The sequence below is a fragment of the Hakea prostrata genome, chromosome 7 (assembly GCF_041222555.1).
Source record: "Hakea prostrata isolate BN-2017 chromosome 7, UWA_Hpros_2, whole genome shotgun sequence".
Taxonomy (NCBI): domain Eukaryota; kingdom Viridiplantae; phylum Streptophyta; class Magnoliopsida; order Proteales; family Proteaceae; genus Hakea; species Hakea prostrata.
In genome coordinates, this window is record NC_142606.1 from 26,129,829 (window position 1) to 26,138,723 (window position 8,895).

Consider the following 8,895-nt stretch of genomic DNA (forward strand, 5'->3'; position numbering starts at 1 on the left):
AGGACCGACAACTCGAAGTAAAGCAAGAAGTCAGCTTTGGGCCATCCTAGTGGAGGACTTGTTGTCTGGCTTTGAATCCATGAGTGTTGATGACAATGTCCTATTTATGGAAACTGAATTTTGATGAAGATCGGATTAGTTGATGGACTTGGAGTGTTCTCTATCATGGTTTGAAGGCATTTCTACCTATTAGGTAAGTCACTTGGGTGTGTGTGCAAAACCCCTTTATGTTTGGATTTGTTCTGAGCCTTCAATTCCCTGTTTTGAACTTGCTGAACTAATTGGTCCACTCATTGGTCGACTGAACCAATCGACCAATCCACTCGACCAATGGGTTCTGTTTTTGGTAATTAGGTCTTGCTTGCTCTATTTAAGTCCAATCTCGAGTCTACTTCGTATTTTCTGCCTCCAAACTCTTTGGAATGAACCAAGGACCTCTGCAAGTCATCTCCCTTGCACTCTTGGTGTTTATCTTGACGGATCTTCGTCAAAACTTGTGTTCTTATACAAAAAGGTATGTTTACACTCTCTTCTTCTTCATCATCCTTGGTTTCTTTCCTTTTTGAGTTGAGACAGAAGAGGAGATGTTGCGTTCTCTGTTGCAAACATCTCTGAACTTATCTCTCATGATCTTCCTAAGGATTAATGGCTAAAGCAATGTCCGTAATCATGATCATTGCAAGCTTTTGAAGGAATCATGATCTAAATCATGATCTTGTCTTCGTTTGTCTTTGATTTAAATTCTGATCTTCTTAGATATATTTTACTGACCATATTAGTAGTCAATCGCTGTATTTTCCTTACATGATCCATGATCTATCAATCTTTAGTTGTTTCTCCTCTATCATACCATGCTTTCTTCAAGTATCATGACTGATACATCTATGGTAAGTTTTGTTTCCTTATTTAGATTCAGGTTCTTAGATCTATTTCTTGAAGACCTATGTATGCCTTCTATGATATCTTTATCAAAATCAATGATTCATTCTCCTATTGTTCGTGTCTATGATTTGTATTTTTAATTCTTCAAGAACCATGATTAATCTAATTATGGTAACTTTTATTTCCTAATTTGTAACTCTAAAACTTGATTCGATTGATGTTTTGAAGTCCTCTTTATGTTAGGATACTACCAATGTAGTTTACCCCTTGTTTAGTACCCTTTTAAACCACCAAATTCGGTTCTTTATTCTTAAAACTCGATTTTGTAGGCCATCGTCTCGTTGGTCGACTGATTGGTCGACTGGGACAGTAGACCAATCCAATCGACCAATGAGTACAACAACTCCAGATTTGGTCTGTTTTGGATGTTTTGATATCTTTTCTTTTAGGGATCTTTCCTAATATGTTGTATACACTTGTCTAGGACCTTCTTCTCAAGTTTGTCAAGGTCTTACTTGAATTCTTAAGATTCCTTTGCAAGTTATAAAAGGTAAGGATGGTTACTTCCTTAACAACATAAATTGTATATCTTAGTTTCTATATTTGAATCTTGTTAGTTTATCTCCTTAAATAGATTCTTACAATGTTATACTACTGTTGTACTGTCTTGATATCAGTAGCATTACTTGTTTATATTAAATAGACTAATGTATGATTTACTTACCAGTTTTATACAAGTTGAATGTTATTGTTGATTTCTTTCCATATATGAAGTTACCATATATGTGAGGTTATGGATTGATGCTTGTGTATGCTTAAGTATGGTTTGGAAAGGGGAGGTGTCCTTTTGACACTTCTGTCCTAGGACTACTATGGGAATACTATGGGATGTTTCCGGAGATGCCCTTTGGACACCTTCCTAAACTGTTGGATGACATATTTAGGACTGTCTAGTAGTGTTTGGCTAGGATGTCCCGTTATGTCAGACCCTAATCGGAGGGGTATTGAAACCGAACGACCCATGGTAGCAATGGGGATTCATGGGCGCTCAAGACCTGTAACCAACCAGTGAGAGGACAGGAATCACATTGTGGGGACCATTTATCGGTAGGGTTGCATATGGTTAGACTTGGGCTCACGGGCGCTTAAGACAGGTAACCAACCCGTGAGAGGACGTGAGAGCTTCCCGTTTATTATATGTGGATAACCAATAGGGTTGATGAGTCCATAGTCAGGGACTATGAGGACTCTAGTGTGAAGGGTACCGGAAAGGATCGCCAAGGGCGAGGAATGGACGTATCTGGATCTGACTTGATATAACTAAGTAGAAGACTTGCATTTGGCTAGGCTTTACCCTGACATGCGCCAATACTTAGACCAATGGTGATGTGAGAGAGCGGTGACCTATACCCCCAGCCATGGGATGTCCCGAGGGATGCCGGACCCACTACCAAAAGGCGTTGTGTGATGAGACAAAGAAGTATGGTGCTATGACTTAAAGCATGTCTGCCAATAGAGAACAGCATACATAGAGTTAGAGTCATACATTCATTGTTTGTCTCATACCATATTGCATTTATGTTTGCTTTGAAATCTTGCCATTTATGTTATTACGGTTTAACTGCCTTACCGAGTTTCTTTGAAACTCATTCCTTTTGTACAATGTTTTGTTAGATTATTCTACAGGTTCTGAGTATCATGACTGCTCGTATGAAGAAGCACAAGGAGAAGAGGCATATCTCCAGGAAGGTGATTTCGGTTACGACAATTACACTGAAGATTCCGTGGGTGGTTATGCTCCATACGATCCTTAGTCCGACCATAGAGTGGAAGAGCCCTTGTGCCATTTATGAGATTTATACTTATAGAGACGTTGTCTATAAGATTGAGAACAATTTAGTTACCTATTGTACCTGCTATTGGGATTAGATTTTATCTTGTTCCTTTTCTTTTAGAACTACTTTTCCGCTGGTTGTAGAGTGGGATTCCGCCTCACTTTACTTATTGATTTAGACATTCTGATTATCTTTCGTACTCTGATCATATACATGGTGTATTCTTTCCTTATTTGGATCTTTGGTTTATCTGTTGCACATCGATTATTATTGTTCATGATTATGTTATTGTTTATGTGGGAGGTTGATTACTCGATACCTGATCTTCGGGGCTGTGGATCACACTCTCGGGTATGCCAGTTAGGGTACCGGCTGGGAGGATGCTCAATCCATACACACTGTCGTGGGTAGTAAGGAACCTGCAAAATCTCAGCTAGTGATCGGGTGGAAAAGCGAATCTGAGTCTTGAAGACCCTGCTCCTGAGGACAAGTCTATGCGGATGTCCTAGACCTCGAGCCTCCTCAATGTAAGTAAGGTTGCTGAAGAACAACCTCACTAGCTCCGGGTATACCGGCAGATCCTTAGTGAAGAGATGTGTCCACTGCAACGTGTCGAATCTCTGCCGAATCCTAAAGACTCTGAGCTGGCATAGGTGAAGCAGACGTCCTAGCTCGATGTTGCAATAACTGAAGTAGGCCTCGTACAAAAACTCGGCATGTGGTGTGTCGAACATGTCTGGTCTCCGAACCTCCTGTCTAGGCTCTGAAGGAACTTGACCTCTGCCCCTGAGTGCCCCTACAATACGACCACGACCTCTACCTCGTCCTCGCCCTCCCCTCTGCATAGTGTGTGTCTGTGGAAGAGACAATGACATTGTTGGTTAAGTGCTATTCAAGATTTAAGCCAAAAGGGTATTTTCGTAATTTTTCGGAAATTTTCAAATTTGGGGAAATTTGATTTGAAGATACTAGCATGTGCATAATACTTGGAATTTCATGTCTATGAAGTTTGTTTGAAGAAAATCGATCGAAAACTTGGGTAAAAGTGGAAAATTCAGCAAGAAGGAAAATTTGGGGATTTTGCAATTTATGTCAAAATTGAATTTTTGAAAAGTTGAAATTGGTTAAATCAAACTATATGGACATATCTACAATATCATTTTGAGCATGTAGCAATTGATTTCATGCGAAAACTCCTAGCGGTTTGTGAGAAATCGAAATTCTTCTAAAGATAACAATTTCGGTACGAAAACCTTGCGAGAAGTGCAAAGAGGTGTTAGAACTTGTTGTCTATGCATGACATTGTGTTTAAAACCTAGGGAATATGTTTCTAAGTATTCCTAAACATGATTTCTAACAATGGATACAAGTAAAACATAGATTTGATTGAAATGCAAGCATGAGAAGATGAAGTAAAAGAGAAAATATTAGTTTTACCTTGTGTTTGTTGATTGTGAGTTGTGGTGTTGTTGTTGAAGCACTTGAATCACCCAAAGATGCTTGGAAGAACCTTAGAAGATGTTTCCCTAGAGCTCACTCACTTGTGGAAGAAGTTAAAATGAGGTTTGAATGTGAAAATGAGGCTTATAATGCGAATTTTCGTATTCTGTCTTGATTGGTCGACTCATTGGTCGACTGGGCTAGTCGACCAATCACTCGACCAATGGACACAGAGACCTCATTTTCTGCAGAATTTTTGGAAATTGTGATTTTTGTCTTATGGATTATTGTTTGATGGCTACATGGATATATTTAAGTATGATTTAAGTTTTCAAATCATTTGGACTTGTGGATTATGTTGAAACTTCGAAATTCGGTATTTTGATGTTCTCAATTTTGCAGAATGGTTACTCTGAGAAGTGGGCGTGGTGAATCCAGTGGTCATGGAGGTGGTGAGATACCTAATGATGGTCATGATCAGCAGACCAATAATGATGATCAAGGTACCCATGAGATACCCAGTGCCCCGAATGTTGGAAGCTTTCGTGATATTGCCAATATTATGGGCAATATGATGCAGCAGCAAGCAGCTCAGTTTAATCAGATGTTGACGGGTTTCATGACTCTGCATAATGCGACTCGAACTGGTGCTAATGTGAATCCTCATGCCGCAGTCCTGAATGCGGGAGGTTTAGCTGGAACTCCTCATACTCGCCTGATGGAGAGTTTTCTGAAGATGCAAGTACCCACTTTCACTGGAGTTACCGAGGACCCCTTGTTTCCTAACAAGTGGCTTCGTGAGTTGGAGAAGGCTTTCCGACATCTGCAATGCTCGGAAGCTCAGAAGATTCTGTTTGCTGAACAAAGTTGCAACAAGAAGCTGATGCATGGTGGACCTCCATTCGGCCTGTTTTGGAAGGTTTGCATGCGGGAGTTGTAACTTGGGAGTTGTTCAAGGAAGCTTTTTGCATGAATTATTTCCCTGAGGCGGTGAAAGATGCGAAGGAAGCTGAGTTTATGGTTCTCGTGCAAGGATCTTTGTCTGTGTTGGAGTACCAATAGAAGTTTGAGGAACTTCATTTCTTTGCTCCTGATTCTCTGAAGGTTGATCTCGCCAAAGCGAAGAAGTTCTTCAAAGGACTGCGCCCTGCCATTAAAGCTTACCTCACAGTCCAGCCTATTGTGAGCTATGCCCAAGTGGTGCAGAACTCGAAGAAGTTGGAAGAAACAGAGAGGGAGAATGCACATATGCAAAGGCCCTGGCAGCCAAGGAACCCTGGTTTGGTGGATCGTAATGATCGGCGTTTTGTGAGACCTACACCCTACCCCAGTCCTACTTTTCAGCCTAGGAGTGTAGGTCAGAACCCTGGTTTCCAGCAGCCCGGCCAGTTTAGACAGTATGGCGGAAACCGACCTCCAGTGAGTGCAAGTGCTAGGCCTGTGAATGCGAAATCCTAGGCCTTTTGTTCAGAAGCCCCCTGTTGCAGCTACCCCAGTTGGACCCAAGCAATCCCGTTTTGCTTTTTCCGTAAGCAAACCGGTCATTTCGCTCGTGCCTGTCCGAAGCGGCCTGCACAGCAACCTGCTCCTGTGATGAAGAATACTCCTACTCTCCCTCTGGTAGAGTGTTCAGTATTTCTAGTGCTAAGCAGGATCCAAGCCATGAAGTGATTATAGGTACATTGTTAGTTGCTTCTATTCCTGCATTTGTCTTATTTGATACGGGTGCATCTCATTTGTTCATGTCATCTGCATTCATCAAGAAGACTGACCTAATCCCTGAGAAATTGTCTAGTTGTTTGTTGATTAGTACACCTACTGGTCCTGTTGTGAAACTAGATAAGGGTTTAGTTAAATGTCCTGTTTGATTGGTGAGAAGAACTTGGAAGCCAATTTTGTACTTCTTGATATGAAGGACTTCGATGTTATTTTGGGAATTGATTGGTTAACAGCCCACAAAGCTGTGTTTCTTTGTTCCTCAAGGAAGATTCAATTCCATATTTGTGGAAGTCCACTCTTTGAATTTCAAGGTGAGAAAAGAAGGGTTTGTAAGAAGATGTTGTCTACACTGATGCAAGTCTATGCCCTAGTGGATGATGCTTTATTAGAAGACAAGGGTAAGGTGGAGAAAAGAGTTGATGAAGTCAGGATTGTCTGTGACTTTGTTGATGTCTTCCCTGACGATCTATCAGGAGTGCCTCCAAATAGGGATGTTGAGTTTTCTATTGATCTCGTCCCTGGTGCCGCTCCGGTATCTAAGGCTCCGTATAGGATGGCTCCCACTGAGTTGAAAGAGTTGCAAAACCAGTTGAACGAGCTCATTGATAGAGGTTTCATACAACCTAGTGTATCACCTTGGGGAGCTCCGGTCTTGTTTGTCAAGAAGAAAGATGGTAGTATGCGTCTGTGCATCGGCTACCGAGAGTTGAATAAGCTGACTATCAAGAATAGATACCCGCTGCCCAGAATTGATGATCTCTTCGATCAGTTGAAAGGTGCAGCTGTGTTCTCAAAGATTGACTTGAGATCTGGATATCACCAATTGAAAGTGAAGTCTAGTGATATCTTCAAGATAGCTTTCCGAACACGGTATGGCCACTATGAGTTTAGGGTCATGCCTTTCGGATTGACTAATACTCCTGCAGTGTTCATGGACCTCATGAACCGAGTTTTTCACGATGTGCTTGATAAGTTTGTGATTGTTTTCATCGACGACATCTTGATCTACTCGAAGAATGAAGAAGAGCATGCGAGCCATCTAAGTTTCACTTTGCAAAGATTGCGAGAAAAGAAGTTGTACGCCAAGTTTAGCAAGTGTGACTTCTGGCTTAAGAGAGTAGTATTCCTCGGCCATGTGGTTTCAGCTGAAGAGATTCGTGTCGATCTTGAAAAAGTCCAAGCTGTGGCTGATTGGGAAAGACCGAAGTCGGTAACGGAAATAAGAAGTTTTCTTGGATTGGCGGGTTACTACAGAAGATTTATTGAGAACTTTTCTCGGTTGGCTGCTCCTATGACTAGGTTGACCAGGAAAGAAGAGAAGTTTGTTTGGTCTGACGCCTGTGAGAAGAATTTCCAAGAGTTGAAAGATAGATTGACAAGCGCCCCGATTTTGACTATACCTGATAGTTCCGGTGGTTTGACAGTTTATACCAATGCGTCAAAGATTGGTTTGGGTTGTGTACTGATGCAACATGGCAAGGTCGTAGCCTATGCTTCTCGGCAATTGAAAGATTATGAGCGGAATTACCCCACTCACGATCTAGAACTTGCCGTTGTTGTCTTCGCTTTGAAGATTTGGAGACATTACCTCTACGGTGAGAAGACTTCCATTGTCATGGATCATAAGAGTTTGAAATACTTCTTCACCCAAAGGAGTTGAACATGAGACAAAGGAGGTGGTTGGAACTAGTCTCTGATTATGATTGTGATATTCAATATCACCCTGGGAAGGCAAACGTTGTTGCTGATGCTCTTAGTAGGAAGAACCAAAAGAAGACTTTGGATTTGAATGCTTTGAATCTACCATTGTGGTATTCTATTGAGAGCTTTGATTTAGAAGTTGTCCCAGAGAATTATGTTTCTGTTCTTTCTGCCATGACGGCAAGATCTGGCCTTAGAGATAAGATTGTTGCTCTACAGAGTTCTGATCAAGAACTTATGGTCAAAGTTGAGAAGATTTCTTCGAATCCTGAGTCGGACCCCGACTTTGGTATATCCATGGATGGTGCCTTATTGTTTAGAGGTAGACTGTGCATGCCGGAAAATGAAGAAGTTAAAAAGGAAATATTGAAGGAAGCACACCAGTCAGTCTTTGCTATACACCCGGGAAGCACCAAGATGTACAAGGACTTGAAGGAACATTTTTGGTGGATTGGTTTGAAGGCTGATGTTGATAATTTTGTCGCCAAGTGTGAGACTTGCCAACGTGTGAAAGCCATTCGTCAACCCCCATCTGGATTACTTCAACCCCTTCCTATTCCTAGTTGGAAGTGGGAGGATATCTCTATGGATTTTGTAACTAGCTTGCCTCAGACAAGTAAAGGCAATGACATGGTGTGGGTGATTGTTGATAGGTTGACCAAATCAGCCCACTTCATTCCTATGAAGATCACTCATACTCTGGATAAGTTAGCTAAGCTTTATGTGGACAATGTGGTTCGTCTGCATGGTGTGCCGATGAGTATTGTTTCTGATCGCGATCCTAGGTTCACCTCAAGGTTTTGGAATAGTTTGCAGAAAGCTTTGGGAACCCAATTAAATTTGAGTACAGCTCATCACCCGCAATCGGATGGACAATCTGAGCGAACAATTCAGACGTTGGAAGACATGCTCAGATCTTGTGTAGTGGATATGGGTGGTAATTGGGATGAACACCTAGCTTTGGTTGAGTTTGCCTATAACAACAGTTATCAAGCAACAATAGGCATGGCTCCATTTAAGGCTTTGTATGGAAATACTTGTAGGACGCCTTTGTACTGGACTGAGACGGGGGAAAGAAAAGTCTTAGGTCCTAAGATGATTGAGGCTACGAGTGCTATGGTTGATTTGATAAGAAAAAGGATTAAGTCTCGCTTGATCCAAGACAGAAATCTTATCTTGACAAGAGAAGGACCGATTTAGAATTTCAAGTGGGAGAGAAAGTTTTCTTGAAGGTTTCACCAATGAAGGGTGTGATGAGATTCAACGTTAAGGGAAAGCTTAGCCCTCGTTTCATTGGACCTTTTGAGATTTTGGAAAA